Source organism: Rhinolophus sinicus, chromosome 4 (genome assembly GCF_057876585.1).
Source record: "Rhinolophus sinicus isolate RSI-liver-muscle chromosome 4, RSI-T2T, whole genome shotgun sequence".
Taxonomy (NCBI): Eukaryota; Metazoa; Chordata; class Mammalia; order Chiroptera; family Rhinolophidae; genus Rhinolophus; species Rhinolophus sinicus.
Window position 1 is genome coordinate 71,190,786 of NC_142504.1, and position 19,368 is coordinate 71,210,153.

The 19,368-nt window shown below is 38.7% G+C and overlaps 1 protein-coding gene and 1 long non-coding RNA gene across 3 annotated transcripts in view; one reads left to right on the forward strand and one right to left on the reverse strand.

Moving 5' to 3' along the window:
• AKAIN1 (A-kinase anchor inhibitor 1) overlaps window positions 1-19,368 on the forward strand; it is a 106,810-nt gene that overhangs the window by 15,007 nt on the left and 72,435 nt on the right. The window contains exon 2 of one of the 2 annotated variants that reach the window (XR_016021144.1): window positions 2,119-2,296. The exons of the other annotated variant lie outside the window; for it this stretch is intronic. The gene's annotated coding sequence lies outside the window, so the exon portion shown is untranslated. The remainder of the gene's footprint in view (window positions 1-2,118; window positions 2,297-19,368) is intronic. 2 annotated transcript variants of the gene reach the window in all.
• LOC148758401 (uncharacterized) overlaps window positions 2,364-19,368 on the reverse strand; it is a 30,118-nt gene continuing 13,113 nt past the window's right edge. The window contains exons 2-3 of the long non-coding RNA XR_016021145.1: window positions 3,015-3,093; window positions 2,364-2,817 (exon numbers count right to left, since the gene is read on the reverse strand). This is a non-coding gene — a long non-coding RNA (uncharacterized LOC148758401). The remainder of the gene's footprint in view (window positions 2,818-3,014; window positions 3,094-19,368) is intronic.

The following is a 19,368-nucleotide window of genomic DNA, read 5'->3' on the forward strand; positions in this document are numbered from 1 at the left end:
GAAGTCTTTTATTTATTGTTTGCTTTTTTTTGAAACCACTGATTTAATATCTTTGCCTGTTATAGGTCTGTTCAGATTATTCTGTTACTTCTTGAATCAGTTTGGTAATTTGTGTATTTCGATGAATTTGTCTATTTCATCTAATTTATTGGTGGACAATTATTCATAGCATTCTTTCATTTATTTTTTTTATTTCTTTAAAATTGGTTGTAGTGTCCCCATTTTCATTTCTGATTTTAGTTCTTTGCATCTTCTCTCTCTTCCTTTCTCAGACTAGCTAAAGTTTGTCAATTTTCTTGATTTTTTTCTAATAACAAACATTTGTTTTCATTGATTCTCTCTATTGTTTTTTCTATTCTATATTTCATTTATCTCTGCTATAATCTTTATTATTTCCTTCTGCTAGGTTTGGGTTTAATTTTCTCTTTTATTTAGTTCCTTAATGTATGTTATGATTGAATTGTGTTCCCCCTCCCCAAAATCATATTTTGAAATCCTAACACTCAATTTGACTGTTTTTGAAGATAAGGCATTTACGGAGACAATTAAGGTTAAATAAGGTCAGGGTGATTCTGTTTCGCTGGAGAATTCTGACTAATACATTCTTCTTTTATTCATTTCTAAATCTTCTTCAGTCAAAGGTATATTTATTGATATATTCCTATAGGAAATTGTCTTTCAAGTGCGTCCTACCAAAAAATTCCTTATAACAAATAAGAACAAGAACCATGCTTGTTTTTATTTTGTTTTTGTTCTACCAACTTCTCTACATTTAAAAAGACTTAAGGTAAAATACATTGAATGACAGTACATTCCTGCTTTGGACAGGGACAAGGTTGTAGTAGAAAATGTTAAATGTATTAAATTTGTTCAGAGCGGGGGTGATTTTGCTATTGTAGGGATTGACAAGTCTGAAATCTGTAGGGCAGACTGGCAGGCTGAAGATTCAGGTAAGAATTGATGCTGCAGTTCTGAATATAAAGGCTGAAAGAGCAGGCAGAATTTCTGTTCTGTTGGCAAAATTGGTTTTTGGGGAAACTGTTTTTTGCTGTTAAGGCCTTCAACTGATTGAATGAGGCTTACCCACATCATGGAGGGTAATCTGCTCACCTTAAAATCAACTGATTGTAAATATTAATCACATCCAAAAAATAGCTTCATAACAACATGTAAACTAGTGTTTGACCAAACAACTAGTCACCATAGTCTTGCCAAGTTGACACATAAAATCAGCTATGCAGAAATTTGATCATCTTAGAATATTTGAAGATATTAGAAGAGATGACCTAAACAAAAGTTGGCATTTATGAGAACTCATTGAATGTTTTATGAGTTGTTTTTATTTGACTCATAATTCTTTTAGAAAACAGGTCAAATCAGGAATATTTCAAAATAGCTACTTCCTTTAGACAAGGGGCATAACCATGCCCCTATCTATGAGATGTTAATCAGAATATATTTGAAATTGCTAAAAACAATTATGACAAAAGACAGTGTTACTATCAAATAAATGGTTATTTTTGTTGTCCAGGATGCACCCTTTATCACTTGCTCTCTCTCTTTGGAGGACAATTTGCAGTGACACAAACTGTGAGTCAGGAAGTAAGATGTCCCTGATGTCACACTGAAGACTAGCGAGACTCATAAATTACAGGGATGAATGGATGACCTATGGGATTAAGATAGCACTTTAAAATGGACATATTTTTCTGACAGATATCCTTTGAAGATAGTTATCCTGCCTCTTGGAAGGGGCTTTCTTCTGACATAGGCCCTATACTAAGGTCATGGTCCCTCTTGATCATTTGTCAGATGTTTGGAGCCCCAACTACATTCACCAATCCTACAGATTTGTTAGGGGCATTAAATGAATAATGCATGTGAAAGCATTTTGGAAGGAATGAAACATTAAAAAGTTGATACAGGGGCGGCCAGTTAGCTCAGTTGGTTAGAGTGTGTGCTCTTAACAGCAAGGTTGCTGGTTCAATTCCCATATGGGCCAGTGAGCTGCACCCTCCACAACTGGATTGAAGACAACAACTTGAGCTGAGCTGCCGCTGAGCAGCCCATGGGCAACTGGTTAGCTCAGTTGGTTAGAGCGTGTTCTCTTAACAACAGGGTTGCCGGTTCCCGCATGGGATGGTGGGCTGCGACCCCTGTAACTAGATTGAAAATGGTGACTGGACTTGGAGCTGAGCTGCACCCTCCACAACCAAATTGAAGGACAACGACTTGACTTGGAGCTGATGGGTCTTGGAAAAACACACTGTTACCCAATTAAAAAAAAATGATACAGGTAAGACATTGTCTTTACCAAAGAGATTATAAAATGTGTCAGAGAATTCATTAGAGGCCACTTTTTGGTTTTAAAGCTTTGTACAAAATTTAAATATATTTTGGCATTTTAGTTTGGGAGGCAGTTTGAATTTTCGAGCTTTCAGTTTAGGAAGGAAAACATTAAGGAATTAATTGAATACAAGGTTTTAATAATAGCGTCAATAATATGGCTTATATGACTATCAGTTTAACAAGGTTATTTAGTCCTTAAAAAGAGAATTCTAAGACCAACTGTTTTGGTTTATTATAAAAAACATTGTCATGAAAAATTTTGAGAAAGTGTTGTCTTACCTTCTAACACCTCTTTTCTCTGCATTCCTTTAAATGCTGATATTTCCCATCCCAAGACTTCATCTGTTCTTCCTCTATACCCTCTTCCAATGTTATTTCAATCAGGACCAAGGCTTTAGTCACTTGTGTTTCAAAAATTTCCAATCCCATCAGCTCTCTTCTGATTTCTGGACCACTATTTCCAGCTGCCTGGATATGTCAAAAGAATCTGAAATTAAATATGGCCTAAGTTGAAGTCTTTTTCTTTACATCTATCTGTACCAGCTTCTGCTTCTGAATCTCTGTCTTGGCTAATGGCATCACCATTGTTTTAGTTAAGTTAACCCTAGCTGCTGGATAAATCCCAAAATCTTAGTGACTTAGCACAATAGATGTTTCTTTCTTACCAATGCCAAGTCCAATTAGTCATGAGGGGCGATGACTAACAGATGCTCTTCTTTTATCACTCTTTGCACTGGCATCCAGCTGATAGGGGAAGATAATGGAAGATATCTTAGAAGAGATTTTTCTTGATTTTATCCAGATCAAGTGGTAGAAGTGGTTCTCATCATTTCCACTCACATTCCTTTGACCAAAAATTAGTCACATTGCCACACCTAACTGCAAGGGAGACTGAGATATGTAATTTGACTGTGTGCTTAGAAGTAGGAAGGAATGGGTTTGATGGGAATGTAGCAGTATCTTCCATAACTCATCTTCCCATTCAAGTTAAAAACCTTCTCATCTTAGAATTTTCCTCTTTTTTAGCCATTAAGGTAAATAAGTAAATTACATCCCTCAAATCTATCCTATCCTTTCTATTCTTACTGCTACTATCCTATTCTGGACCTTGATGATTTCTTCCTCAGACTTTGGAATAGTTTTCAAAATAACACTCTTGATTGTGATCATTATATCCATCTTTCATGTTGCCAATGTTGTCTTTCTGTAATACCTAAATACTGATGTCACTCTAATGCTTAAACATTAAACATGAAGCCTCAGGATAAAATAAAAACTGGTAGGCTATCATTCAGGTTCCATATCTCATTCTTTGCCTGGTGATGCTCTACTTATTGCTTCTTCTGTGGTGCCTTCCTCTACGGTCCCTAATTCCTAAAAGAAGAATTAGTTGCTTCCTCAGTGGTGCTACATACCTCCAGAATAACTTATAGCACATGTTCACCAGATTATAAGCTCCACAAGGATTTGTTCACTGCTATATTTATAGGGTCTAGAAATCTTGGTACTTAATAAGTATTCAATAAGCACTGGGTGAATTCATTGCATTTTTTTGTGTACATATCTGTTGGCCATATTCAATTATATACCAATTAAATATGAAGAATATGCCTACTAATTTCTGAATCCCCTATGCCTGGCGCATGGTACACACTAAATAAATTGTTACTGAATTGGGTAAAACAGGTCTTGGAACACATGAGATAAAATTAATGAGGATGGTTGGCTTAACACCTAGCAAGATGGTTCTGAAAAAAGAAAGCAGTAGACATACACATGCAAATAACACCATTATTTCGGAAAAAAATTTCTGATTGACTATTATGTGTCAGGATTGTCCTAGGCACTAGGGCCACAACAATGAATAAAAACAAACACATTTGCTGCTATTCCGCAGCTGGTGATCCATAACTAAAGAAAACTGGGCAGCATACTAAGAGATAATTAGCATTGAGAAAGCATGGAAAGAAGGGTTCCCAATTTGCACTGTGGAGTCAGAGAAGTGGTCCTTGAAGAAAGGGCACGTAAGCTGAGATGTAAAGAACAGGAAGGCTTTAACCAGGTAGAAGTGAGGAGATGGGTGATTTTTACAAAGGCAAGAGGCAAAGTCTCTGTGATCAGAGAAAGTGTGGTATATTTGAAGATTTAAAAAAAAATCCCAGCATGTCTAGAGCATAGTGTGAGAGGGAGAGCAGTGCAAAATATGGCTAGAGAAAGAGGTAGGGACTAGATAGTTATGGTACTATGTGGGCCCTGTTACAAATTTTGGTCTTCATCCTACGAGAAATAGAAAGCCATTAAAGTTTTCATTAGTGGGGGACATGATTGTTTGTTTTGAAAAATTATTCTGGCTATAGTTGAGGTCAGAGCATATGTGGGGAGACCAGTTAAAAGGCTATTGCAATTGTCCAAGCAAGGGACGGTGGTATCTTGGATTATCAGAGTAGTAGGTAAGAAAAGAGAAGCAGACAGTGTTGGGAATTCTCTAAAGGGTCAAATGGACAAGATGTAGTGATATATTCCATGCAGTGAAGGAAAAGCTTGGTTTCATTTACTAAGATAGGGAACATTGGAAGAGGATCACAGTTTTATCCTGGACATGTTGAGCCTGCCATTATCAATAACTGTAACCCTCCTAAATCTCCATTCCAGCCACCCTCTTACCACCAGTTCTTATGTTTCCAGGTCATTCTCTTGAATACCTCTACTGCAGTGTTGCTTTTCCACCAACACCTATACTCCATGGATCTCACCATTTCACTGCTTCTCACTCCTTTTGTGAGAACGACCACTTTATTCAATTTATATTCACTCATTGACTGCTTATTGACCACTTCATTCAATTTATCTTTGTTCCATAAATCATGACAATCACTTCTTTGCATACATGCTTGACTCCCTTGACTTCTCTTGCTTCAGTCTATCTGCTTGGAAAAACCACAATCCTACTTAAATTCAATTCTCTACTTGCTCCTCAGCTGCATGCATGCTAGAGAAAAACACAATACCATGCTGAATGTGCTCAATTTAGGTGATCATTAATGTTAAGTGTGCCCAAAATGCTGCCTGGAAATCATACTGGCTTTCACAAGTACTTACTTTTCATTTCTCCTTGATGATTGTGTCATACTGACCACACCTCAGATCTTTCCTCCTCGATCCTCATTCTAAGCTGATGAGCTTGCATTCCTATTGCACTGGTAAATTGAAGCAATTAGAAAAGAACTTCCACAAACTCCCACCACCACATCTACCCACCTACAAGTGTCTGTATCCATTTATTTTGCCTTTTCTCCTCTTACTATAGATGAACTAAACTTACCCTGAGCAAAGACTAACCTCTTCACTTGTGATACCATTTCCTCTTAGGGACCACTCAAGGACAAGGACAATACCCAGGAAATTCTTCCTCTCTTCCCTGAATCATCTCTCCTTCACCAAAGTCCTCACTTCTCCTCTGGCTAATTGTCCATTTTCTTTCTTGTCCTTAAGACTGAAACTCCTCAAAAGAGTTGTTTGTATTCACTCTCTCTATTTTATCTCCTGCAATTCTCTCTTGAACCACTTAAATCAGACTTTCATATTTGTTACTTAACGTATCCTGAATTTATCAAGGTCACTATGACCTCCATGTCATTTTTCAGTCCTTATCTGACCTATTGGTAGCATTTGACATAGGTGATCACTCTTTCCACCTTGTAACTCTTTTTTTCTGTTGGTTTTCAAGTATCACACTCTCTTGGTTTTACTCCCATCTCTCTGGATGCTCCTCTGTCTCATTTGCTGGTTTTTCCTCATCTCCCTGAGTTTTAAATATTGAGTGCCCAGATCTTATTTCTTTTTTCTTTTTTATAAATTTTATTGGGGAATATTGGGGAACAGTGTGTTTCTCCAGAGCCCATCAGCTCCAAGTTGTTGTCCTGAATCTAGTTGTGGAGGGTGCAGCTCACTGGCCCATGTGGGAATCAAATGGGCAATCCTGTTGTTCAGAGCTTGTGTTCTAACCAACTGAGCCACCCGGCCACCCCCAGATCTTATTTCTTGGACCTTTTCTCTATCTTTATTTCTTCAGTAATCTTGTTCTGGCTCATGGACTTAAGTATCATATATAGAACTGAAGACTCCCCAATTTCTATCTCCAGCCTAGACCTTTTCTTGAACTCTAGACTTGTGTATTGAACTAGTTATTTGAGAGCTCCTCTTGGATGTCTAGTGCATGCCTCAAATTGATGATGTCTTTAAGTGAGTTTCTGCTCCTTGTTTCTGAACCTGCTCCTTCTGAAGTTTTCTTCATCTAAAAAAAAAAAGGAAACTTCATTTTTCCAGTTACTCTGGCCAAAAACCTGGGAGTTATCTTAACTTTCCTCTTTCTTCTCAAACCTTATATCCAATCCATCAGTAAATTCTGTTGGCTTCATCTTCAAAATATATTCAGAATTTGATCACTATTCATCAGTTTAACAGCTGATGCTCTGTGCTGACGCACCATAATTGCTCAGCTGCATTACTGCAGTAGCCTCCTAACTGGGCTTCATACTTCTACCTTTACTCCCCATTTGGTCTCCACTCAACCATACCCAGAGCAGCACTTTAAAAACATAAATCAGATCATGCCTTTCCTTTGCTCAAAACCCTCCAATTGTTTTCCATTTTATTCAGAGTAAGAGCAAAAGCCCTTACAATTGCCCACAAGGTGCTATATGATATGGGACCTCCTGTTCATGCTCTGATTTATCTCCCTGTCCCACCTTTATGGTGTTATTGCTGTTCCTTGAAGATGCCATGCACATTGCCACTTACAAGAATTTTCACTTTTTCTTCTGCTCAGATGTCCACTTTCATTGCTTTCTCACCTTTTTCATGTCTTTTCTCAAATGTCACCTTTTCAGTGAAGCCTTATCTGATCACACGTAGTGCTTGACCTATAGGAGGCTGGACAATTAAGTTCGCAAACTCATCCTAGAAAAAGTGCTACATACCTCATTGCTGAATATCATTATGGTCACCTTCAAAGTATTCCCTTTGGGAAGCTATGCATCGATGTCAGCTCCTAGTTAAACCCGTCAAAGCAATTTCGGAACTCTTTTTCTGGAATGGCCATCAGAGTCTGTTGCCCTTGATATCCAAAATGTCATCAAAATGTCTTCTTTTCAATATTTCCTTTATCTTCAGGTAAAGAAAGAAGTCATTGGGGGCCAGATCAGGTGAGTGGAGAGGATGTTCCAATACAGTTATTTGTTTTCAGCCTAAAAACTCCTTCACAGGCAGTCTCGTGTATTGTGATGCAAGAGCCATGAATTGTTGGCAAAAAGTTCAGGTCATCTAACTTTTTCATGCAGCATTTCCAAATAGTAAACTTGATTAATTGTCCAGTTGGCACAAATTCATAATGAATAATCCCTCTGATATCAAAAAAGGTTAGCAACAGTGTTGCAACATGTTCACGAACTTAATTGTCAGATCTCATAATAGATACTCAGTATTTGTTGAATGAATGAACTAATGAATACAAGTGCGTACAGTGAGTAGGCAATTCAATTTGTGAGTCTGGAGCTCAAAGAAGAGGTCTTCACTGGGGAAATAAATTTGGGACTCATTGGCATATAGATAGGGTGACCATATATCCAAGTTGGCCCTGAACAGTCAGGGCATAATTGTAATAGTATCCTTCCTTTATTTCAGCAACAACAACAACAACAAACAACTCTCATTTGAATGATAAATTGTATAGTTCTCTTAAAAATACATGGTAATTGAATCCATAAGACTGGATGGGATTGCCTGGAGAAAGCCTAAAAGTGAAAACAGAAGTGGATATTGGAGATATCCAATATCCAGAAAAGCCCTTAGATTCTCTAACTTTTAAAGGCAAATAGAGGGAGAGGAGTCTGAAAATAAGATTGAGAAGGAGCAATCAGAGATGAAGGAAGAAAACCAGGAGAAAGCACAAAAGCTAAAAGAAAAGAGTAGTACAAAAAGGGAGGAGGATGGTCAATAGAATCCCAGTCTACTGGGAGATTAAAAAAATAAGGACTGGAAGATACCTGTTAGATATCTTGGAAGTCAATGATAGCCTTAGTAATAGAACTTTTGATAGATGATTAGGGCAAATTGATTAAAAAGTGGGAGGAGAAATAAGGAGAGACGGCAAATTAGAAAAAAATTCAAGTATTTTGGTTGTGAATATGAAAGAGAATGGGAACATACTTAATTACCCATTTAGCAGACTGAGTGTGTGTTGAAGGCAAAGCTCCTAGTAAAGCAGGAGCAACAAAGAAAGCAAATTTGGAAAGAAGTTAGTACTTGATAATTTGAAAACAAAGAACTAAAGGAGTCATCATCAAAAACTCATAATTTTATTGAGCTTTCTGTCAGTTATTTTAATGTTTGCATTATGTATGGAAAAGAATACCTTTATACTTAGATCCTCTGAATGAGCTAATCTGGCTCTGAATATGGTTATAGGGAGAAGAGGGTGTGGCATTGAGAGAAAATTGTTTCCAGTTTTTATTTGCAAGAGATTTGAGCTTGTTTAAATGTTGATGGAAAGGATCCAGATGAGAGGGACCAGCAGAATACACAGGAGAGGGAAGAGATAATTGATGGTGGTGTTTTATTGAAGGAGGTCGCAGGGGATTGGATCTGAAGACAGATGGGATGATTGGCCTTAGGTGGGTTGAGGAATACCTCTCTGCTGTAACTGAAAGGATGGAGGAGAGGCTGGGCACATATGTAACAGGGTTTATAGAGTTGGATATGGGAGGGAGAGGAATTGCTATCTGAAGTCTTTCATTTTTCTGAGAAGGAAGGAAGACCATCTGAGAGTGCGGATAGTGTCTGGGGCTTAAAGCAGCTAAAAGAGTAAGAAGGTCACTGACTAAGAAAACAATGTTAAGGGCTCCTGTAAGGTTCATGATCATGAATCATCAGTGGACATTTCTTCAGTTACCTAGGTGATTGCAGGAAAAATAGGCTTTTTCTTTGATCGAGCCATGGTTGTGAGGGAAAAGTATATAAGAGTGGCATTATCTTAAGTGGCTAAATGTTCACTTTTTTTTTTTTTTTTTTTTTTTTTTGCTATATAATGACTCAGTATGCATGTGGGGAAATGGTAACGATAGTTTGGAGAAAACCCTCTGGAAGGCACTCAGTCTTTTTTGGTTTGTTTCTTCTTCAGGAATGAGTGAGATTGAGTAAGACTAAGGTTTTTCTCAGAGAGAAAATTTTCACTGGAGTGGGTGAGAGTCAAAAGACCTGAGTCATAGTTCTGGTTCTGCCACTAGTTATGTTCTCTCTTTGGGTTTTAGTTTTCTCATCAACAAGCTGTGAATAGATGATCCTATTTTCCTTTCACTTCTATATGTAAGTCTATGACCTTCTCTCTCCATCTTGACTGCTTCCAAGTGACAAGCAGGGGTGTAAATCATGGACTTCTTTTTTAGAGTTGGAAGTGTTCTTATAGATCATCTGAGTCTGAATATGTGCTCTGAGACTTTGGCTTGTGAGGGGGCCTGATGAACTTGACCATTCTTGATGCCTGGAATTTTGAACCAATTGAGATAAGACAAAGAAGTGAGGCCGACAGATTAAAACATTGTTTTAATTACGGGTTAATCTGACATTGGAGAATGTGGCTTAGAGTTATAGACAAATGGGCTTTATAATAATGAATTCCCGAATGAGATAGATTTACCCGTCAGAGTCATGGGCAGCACAGAAAACTTCAAGCCTCTATATTGTCCCTGAGGATATTATCACATAAGAAAGCAGGGGAGAACACAGGTTTTCTGCGGGCAGCCCGCTCCCTAAAGGCAAGGAGGGGGAAGGAATGGAGTCATCACTTCTCAGGTTCTCTCCTAAACTTACCAATCAAGTAGGTTACTCCTCCTCAGATTGGGGGGAAAGGGGGGCAGAGAGAGAGCAAGAGGAGAGCGAGAGTGAGAGTGAGTCAGAGAGAGAGAGAGAGAGAGAGAGAAGAGGGTGGGGGAACGGCAGCAGGAGGGGGACAAGAAAAGAGAAAGACAGGCCAAGGGTATGAAGCTACTTCACTGGCTTCTTCTTTTCAACCTCCTGTGCTGGTTTCTCATCACTTCCTGATTTCTAAACATTGGACTGCTTCAAGGTTCAGCTCTTAGAACTCTTAGCTATCCTACTCTCTTCCCATTTTCTTTCCTCCAGTCTCATTGCTCTGTATATACTGAAGATTTCTGGATGCACAGACTGCCTTACTCATAATAGTATTTACAGGGCTTCGTATAGAGATATTCAACAAATGCATTTGAAATGAATGAATTTGGGGGGTTATAGAAAAGAAGGAGGAAAGGAAGTTAGAGGGCAGGAATAGCTCAATCCTGAGGTCAGAGTATCTACGCAGGTGGAAATTCCCAAAAGCGCAGTAGACTGTCACTTTCAGTAACAACTCATGTTTTAAAATTTAGTTAAATTGAAGCCTTAGGTGGACTTGGGCCTAGAGAAGAGATAAGTATTTCAGAGATAGCGTCTCCTTTCTCTTATAAAAGAATTATTATTATTATTAGTAGTAGTTGTATTAATATTATTGCTTATTATTTAACCTCAATAGTAGTTTTGGTAAACAACAAATCTCCTTGATTGGGGGCCAAGATATTTTATAGCTGTAGCAAACTACTGTCCGTGATGGGAATTTGTTTTTTCAAGGGTTCTGGGCAAAAAGAAAGAACTGATGATCTATACAGTCTAATTCCAGGGATCCAGAGAAGTGAGGATATTCAGAGGTTCTGAACAGTGAGACACAGTATCATCAGAGTGGGATTTATGGGAACAGACACTATTTTTTCTGAGGTTTATTGAAGGTGAAGTTTATGGTGGTGTAAATGTGGACTCCAAGCCATTGCTGTTCTCTAACCAGCATGGCAGGGCAATCTTGATAATATGATACATACATTGTAAATGTATATGCATGTGTACAGGATACATACAAATTCAGTGGTCAATAAAGATATGTTGTTCAAAATAAATACATGAAAATACTGGTGGTGGTTAGATTTTCCCTGTGTGTTGGGGCTTTTGTTCATTTAAAATCTCAAATCTCAAGACCAGTTAAATGAGGGCGTTTCCATGGACAGAGGCCCATTTATCTATGGGTATTTGTCTATAAAAGTTAACTTCTACACATTTTTGCCTGTGATTCTCTTATTTTAATTTATATGAAAATTATTTCTGTAAAGTTAGAAGTAATCTGTCCATTGTTTGAACTCTGTGGTCTTTCTTTATACTGTTACGTGGTGTTTAATCTTATTCTGCCTTGCCATGTAGTGATTTATATATATGAGTATGTCACTCTCCTTTATTAGAATGGAACCTTCTTAAGGGCAAGAATCCTATCTTATTTTTATTTATTTTTATTTTTTATTTTATTTTATTTTATTTTTTTTTTTTAAAGATTTTATTGGGGAAGGGGAACAGGACTTTATTGGGGAACAATGGTCAAATTGTTGTCCTTTCAATCTTAGTTGTGGAGGGTTCTGTTCAGCTTCAAGTTGTTGTTCTTTTCAGTCTTAGTTGTGGAGGGCACAGCTCAGCTCCAGGTCCAGTTGCCGTTGCTAGTTGCAGGGGGCACAGCCCACCATCCCTTGCGGGAGTCGAACCGGCAACCTTGTGGTTGAGAGGACACGCTCCAACCAACTGAGCCATCCGGGAGCTCAGCGGCAGCTCAGCTCAAGGTGCCGTGTTCAATTTTAGTTGCAGGGGGCAGAGCCCACCATCCCTTGCGGGACTCGAGGAATTGAACTGGCAACCTTGTGGTTGAGAGCCCACTGGCCCATGTGGGAATCGAACCGGCAGCCTTCAGAGTTAGGAGCACGGAGCTCTAACCGCCTGAGCCACCGGGCCGGCCCCCTATCTTATTTTTATACCTCACACATCAATTAATCCTTGTATATAATATGTATTTAGCAAAGGTATGTCAGATGAATATTTAATGAATAATCTTAAACATTTTTTCATACCATTTTAAAGAGATTTCACATTAATTTATTTTCAACTGATTTCTGTAAGAAGTAGCTTTTTTGCAGAGGAAAGTATTGTCTAAATTTTGGATTTAAGCCAGGTCACAAAAGTTGATATTTAGAACAAAGAGCCTACCTGTTATGGCTACTGCTACTATTGCCTCTATCTAATTGCTGTTCATTTAGCAAGCATTGTACTATATCATTTATTATATCACTTAGTTTTCTTCCAAGCCCTATGTGTTGGGTATTAATTTTTCCATTTTGACATTTAGAAAATAGAGGGTCAGGAATGTGCCTAGATTCTCCTAGCTAGATATTCAAAACCACATCTGCCTTGCTCCTAGCTTTTCTTTCTTCATCCTACATGACTTTTTTCTAGTTTGTCATATGAACTAAAATTGTGTTTTCAATATGCATCCTCCTAATGTGATAAAATGATCAACAAATGCTTATCCAAAATGGAAATAAGGGTATTATCCTAAAGATGGGATAAACCATGAATACTGTTTTCCTTAAGCACAAAATTGCACTCAGAAAGTGGATAAAATATAAATTTATTTAGAAAGTGTATTTTAGAAGGTAATACTAATTTCCTCTTTGGTTTGGCATTTAAGTTTAGATTAAAACCTGATCTTTGGAAGAAATTGTATTAGTTTAAAAGTGAACAAGTATTTCCACAATGCCTAGAATAGGCCCAGAACCACAGTCTCAAAGGAATATGAAAGAAGGTCTGTACAAAGTTTCTAGGCACTTAAGATTTTGCCGTGGAGATGGGATTCAGACCTGAGGAATGTGAGACAAAGCATGAGGTAGTACTTGACTAAGGGCCCAACCCAGCCAGTGTTCCCAGAGCAGTCATATCCTAATCCCTGGCAAGTGGGAGCAGTGTAATCTGTGCGTCTTCAAAGGGAATCTGAGTAACAAATAGGATTATATTCCATTAGTGACTATGACTGCTGTTCTAATTCCTTTTAGTAAGCACTTGCTATGTGTATTTTGTATTTGGTTACATATCCTAGTACCTTATCATTTAGAGTCAGAGATGAGACGATAGATATTTTAGGTAGTTAATTCTTACTTATCCTTCAGATCTCAGATCAACTGTCAATTCTTATGGGAAGTCCTCATTGTCCCCTCTCTCTCTACCCCAGAACTAGACTAAGTGTCTTGTAATAAGCAATTATAGAATCCACTAGTTTTTCTACCACTTAATCATATGTTAGGATGTAAGCATTGGTGCTAGAATCTAAGTTCAAGGAAGGCAGAGATCTTTGTTTTGTTCCCTGATGAATACTAGGTCTGTGCTTGGCACACAGTAGGTACTCAAAAATATTTGTGGAATAGAAAATAAAAGCACTACTTGCACTTTAGATATCCCTTTCTTTTGTATCACTTTTGTCTCAAATTCGTGTGCTTTTATTAATAACTACTCACTTCGGAGTCCTCAGACTAAGAAGAGAAAGAGACAAGGACCTTTTTTGCACACAGGCCTTATGCTAAGAAGACACTCTCGGTTGTGTAAAAGGCCTAGTATTGAAGGTGCTTGGTCCTCAAGCACCTTTTTTTCATCCCTTCTGTACTCATAAGGAACCTAAGCCTCTTAAACAACACCTAGGGGGAAAGCAGATGAAACTAAACAACCGATAGCCCAGGTGAAGCTGAGGATAAGCGGCAGGTCCTTTTTGAAGGAAGAGGATATTGTTGTCCAGGAGAGGAGTAGCTACATAAATTAACGGTGAAGGCTTTCCAAAGCAGGTAGTACAAAGGCAATGGGGTGGAGAAGCCATTCCTTTCACGTCATTCAAGGTGGATGCTGTATGGTTGGGAATGGGCAACTTGAACCTTAATTAAAGACCTATTCTGCACATTCTTCTAAATTCCATGTGTGTGATGGACATCAGCTCACAGAAAAGCTTTGTCCTCAGTAATGGATTATGCCAACACGGCTTTTGAAGTTAAAGTCAAGTAACAGATGAAATGACACAATACTTTGGCTTTAAACATAAACTCCAGTCTACTTGTGTACTTATATCATAGTTTGTCCTATGTCATAGCAGTGCAGTAAGCATCAAAAGGTATTGAACAATCATAACAAAGGAGCCACTTGCCTTGTGTCTGGGAAATGTGTCTAGTAAAGATTTCTTATACAAATTTGAAGAACAAAGGCATTCCAGAGGTTAGAAAGTTTAGGAACTGACCTACCTTGGGAAATTCTCCATCTCTGCACATTACATGTGTGAAGAGCTGGCCAATTCGAAATGCTTGGCTAGTTATGAAATAGAGAGGGAGGTGGAGCTGTTGCAAATGCTGGCTCCCCAGTCATCCCAGAGACTGCTCCTGAGGCCCCAGCTTGCTCTTCAAAGTGCCAGGCTCCTAAGAGTGGTCTGCCAGCTTATTCTACAGAACACACTGTTCCCTGCATCAAGGGCCTAGCCAAACTGCAGAGGTCTTCTGGAGAGAAAATTCTATACCTAGGTCCCAGGGCTCTGGGGGGAAGGGAAAAGTGCACACAATAGGCTCTTCTGACTACTGTGTCCCTGACTTCTGTGTTAAAGGCCTGCGTGTTCAAAGTGTGAAATTTAACCAGCTTTATCTAAATTAGGTAAGAGACTAATGATTTTTGAGAGAGCTAAGATTTTAGCTCTGTACCTTAGACTTAGTCTGAACCCTTCCTGAGTGGAGGGTCGACTCTCCTACCTCTGCTGCTAGAGATGGTGTAGGTGGGAAACACATTCTGTCGATATTATTGACAGGGTTCTTTTCCCATTCTAATCCAACCCTGTCCAAAACTAAGACAGCAAAGTAGTTAATGTACTGAGGAAAAAATGACAAATCAACCCAGAAACCTATCCAGTAAAACTATCTTTCAGGAACAAGGATGAAATAAAGACATTTTTAGATAAACATAATCTAAGAGTTTATTATGAAAAGATCTCACACTACAGGGATGTTTAAAGTGAGATAGCTGTTTGTATAAATGTTGATAAGCAAATATTGATTTATATAAAACAATGAAATCTAATTTTAGGAGAGTGGCTAGAAACAAAATATTAGATACTATTAATGTATATGCATACATCGAGAGGAGTGAGATCAGAGTTCAAGCATTATAAAGACATGTTACTGTTTAGAGGATAAAGAGACTAATTTTGATTATCTTTAGATATGGTGAAGAGTTATTTTTAAAGACATGATAATGATGTGATTATGTTTAAATACTTAATTTTTAGAGATATATGCCTAAATAATTTCAAGTGAAATGATATATTTGAGGTAGGCTTCAAAATAACTGGAGGTAGGAGGGTGGAGGTATATCAGCCTTACTAGTTCTTTATGTGTTTTTTTTTAAAGATTTTATTACAAATATAGTTAGCAAACAATATTAGTTTCAGGTGTACACAATAATTATTCAACATTTATATACCTAAACAAGTGATCGCCATGATAAATCCAGCAACCATCTGACTGTACCACACTATCACAATATTATTGACTATGCTATGTTTCCTATGCTGTACATTACATCCCCATGACTTATTTGTTTTATACCTGGAAATTAGGACCACTTATTGCCCTTTACCTCCCCCCCTTTTTAATTTTTCAGTAACAGTTGACATTCAATATTATTTTATATTAATTTCAGGTGTACAGCATATGGTTAGACATTTATATAATTTAAGAAGTGATCCCCCTGAGTAGCCTAGTACCCACCTGGAACTTTACATAGTTATTATCATATTATTGACTATATTCTGTATGCTATACCCTGCGTCCCCATGACTATTCTGTAACAACCAGTTTGTACTTCTTAATCCCTTCCCCTTCTCCACCCACCACCCCAACCCCCCTCCCATCTGGCAACCACCAAAATGTTCTTTGTATCTGGTTTGTTGCTGTTTTGTTTATTTATTTTGTTCCACATACTATAAGCAAAATCACTGCATCTGTCTTTCTCTGTCAGACACTCCCCTCAGCACAATACTCTCTAGGTCCATTGATGCAGCTGCAGATGGCAAGAACCAATTCCTGTCCATGGCTGAGCAATATTCCATTGTATATATGTACCATCTCCTCTTTATCCATTCATCCATCAACAGACACCCAGGCCACCTTCTACATCTTGGCCATAGTAAACAATGCAACAATGAACATATGGCTGCACATGTTCCCTTGAGAAAGCATTTTGGGTTGCTTCGGATAAATACCCAGTAGTGGGATTGCTGGGTCCTTTTTGTCTTTTGTTACAGCCTTTGTTTTAAAGTCTGTTTTGTTTGGTATAAGTATGGCTCCTCCAGCTTTTTTCATCATTTCCATTTTCATGAAATATCTTTTTCCATCAATTTACTTTCAGTTTCTGTATGTCTTTTGATCTGAAGTGAGTTCTTATAGGCAGCATATGTAAGGGTCTTGTTTTCTTATCCACTCAGGCACGCTATCTTTTGATTGGAGCATTGAATCCATTTACATTTAAAGTAATTGTTGATAAATATGTAGTTATTGCTATTTTATTATTCATATTATTTATTTTTTTCCTTCTTCTTAAAGAAGTCCCTATAACATTTCTTGTAATACTAGTTGGTGTTGATGAACTCCTTTAGCTTATTCTTGTCTGGGAAGCTCTTTATTTGTCTTTTGAGTCTAAATAATAGCTTTGCTGGGAATAATAATCTTGGTTTTGGGTCCTTGCTTTTCATCCCTTTGATTGTTTCGTGCCAGTCACTTCTGGCCTGCAAGTTTCTGTTGAGAACTCAGCTGAAAGTCCTACAATGGATGCTCCCTTGTAGATAACTAACTGCTTGTCTCTTGCTTCTTTCAAGATTCTTTCTTTGTCTTTAATCTTTGGCATTTTAATTATGATGTATCTTGGTGTGGGCCTCTTTGGGTTCCTCGTGTTTAGGACTCTCTGAGCTTCCTTGGCTTGTGTATCTATTTCCTTTGCCAGGTTAGAAAAATTTTCTGTCATTATTTCTTCAAATAGGTTTTCAATTCCTTGATGTCTCTCTTTTCCTTCTGGTACCCCTGTGATGCAAAAGGTCCCTTAACTGTCCTCATTTTTCTTTTCTTTTCTTTCTTTTTGATTCTCTTTTCTTTTGCTGTTCTGATTGGGTGTGTTCTATTACTTTATTTTCTCAGTCGCTGATTTGATCCTCTGTTTCATCTTATCTACTCTTGACTCTTTCTAATGTATTCTTCATTTCAGTTATTGTATTCTTTATTTCTGACTGGTTCTTTTTTATGTTTTCTATCTCTAATTTTATATTTTCTATCTCTTTGTTGAAGTTCTCCCTGAGATCACTGAGCATCCTTATAACCAGTGTTTTGAACTCTGAGTCTGATAGGTTGCTTGTCTGCATTTTGTTTAGTTCTTTTTCTGGAGCTTTGTTTTGTTTTTTCATTTGGGACATGTTTCTTTGTCTCCCACTGCCAGCCTGTATTTGTTTCTATGTATTAGGTAGGGTTGCTGTGTTTCTTGGCCTTATGTAGTAGGTGCCCTGTGGGGCCCATTGGTGCAATCTCCATGGTCACCTAAGCCCAGTGTTCTGAGCTGGTTTGAGTGGGTTGTGTGTACCCTTCCTATCGTAGTTGAGCCTTGGTTGTTGTTTGAATGTCAATAGGAGGGATTGAGTCTGATTGGTTGTGAGGACTGGCCATGAATACGGTGGAGGAGCTGTTGTGCAGAGGCTGACCCTACAGAGTGGGATTTGCTTTAGCAGGGCTCTGGTGCCTGCACAGTTTTCTCTTTGTGTGTTTTATCCTTGTAGGTGGCCAGGAGATGCTCTGGCTCAGTCCAAACGTGGCCACTGATTGTACCTGCCCCGGAGCCTCCTGGGAGGGGCCACGCCAAAGGCCAAGCTAAGCTGCAACCTATTCCCAGTCCAGAGCCACCTGGCATGAGCCACAAAGAAATTTGCTTATGGCTGCCACTCCCACTGGGTTTGGAGGTGCCTTAAGAGGCCAGTCCATGAACCAAGGTTGGTTTCTGCTAGGGCCAGGCTTTGGGCTGATCAGCAAGAGGTACATGACATGCCTAAGCCAGATGCTGCTTGTTTGGATTTTGTGAATCTTTGAGAGATTTGAGGAAAGGCTGCATCATGAGCCAAGACAGGCCATTTGTATGGAAAAGCCACTGGAAGTAGCTTGGGTGGGCCAACAGGTTGGGTGGGGTGGGGTTTCAGGGAATCACCAGGGTGGAGTTAATCAGATTGATGGAGACTCAGATATGGTGGCTGCCTGTGTCTGCATGCCGAGAAGGAGGAGCTCAACAAAGAAACAATGGCTTCTGCTAGCTCCTCCAGTGGGGAGAAAGCTGCCCTTTCAGCCATCACCTTGAGGCCAGACAACTCAATTCCTCTCTGTACAGCCCTGGCACTTTTTGAGCTACTGCTCCAGTGCTGGAGTTCAGAGCAAGTGAGTCCTCAGTGACTAAGTCCATGTACTGGCCCTTTAAGAGGAGTGCCTGGGACTGCAGCCACCCTCTGTCTCACTCAGCCACCATCTCCACTGTTCTGTTTTTCATAGCCAGAAGTCATGGGACATCTCTCCTTGGCACTGGAAACCCTGGGATGGGGAGCCTGGTGAGGTGCTGGAATCCCTTGCTCCTCCCAGGGTTGCCTCCACAGCCAAGATATCCCTCCTGAGTTTAACTACCACTTGCAAGTGTGTCACCAGCCTGTTCCATGTCTCTGTCCCTCCTACCAGTTTCTAGGTGGCTTCTACTGTATGTCCTTAGTTGTAGGACTTTGGTTTAGCTAGACTTCAGGCAGTGCTCAATGATGGTTGTTCTGTAGTTTAGTTGTAATTTTGATGTGGTCATGAAAGGTGGCAAACACCGCATTTACCTACTCTACCGTCTTGACTGGATATAAACTCTTTTTTTAAACCAAACCAATTCATTGTACTCATTCAAACATTTATTTGTTCCATAAACATTTAAAAATGTGTATAGTTTCTACTATGTGCTATGAAAATTCTGGGCGTTGGACTGAAAAGTGAATAAGACATAGAAAAACTTCTGATGAGCATCTCATAG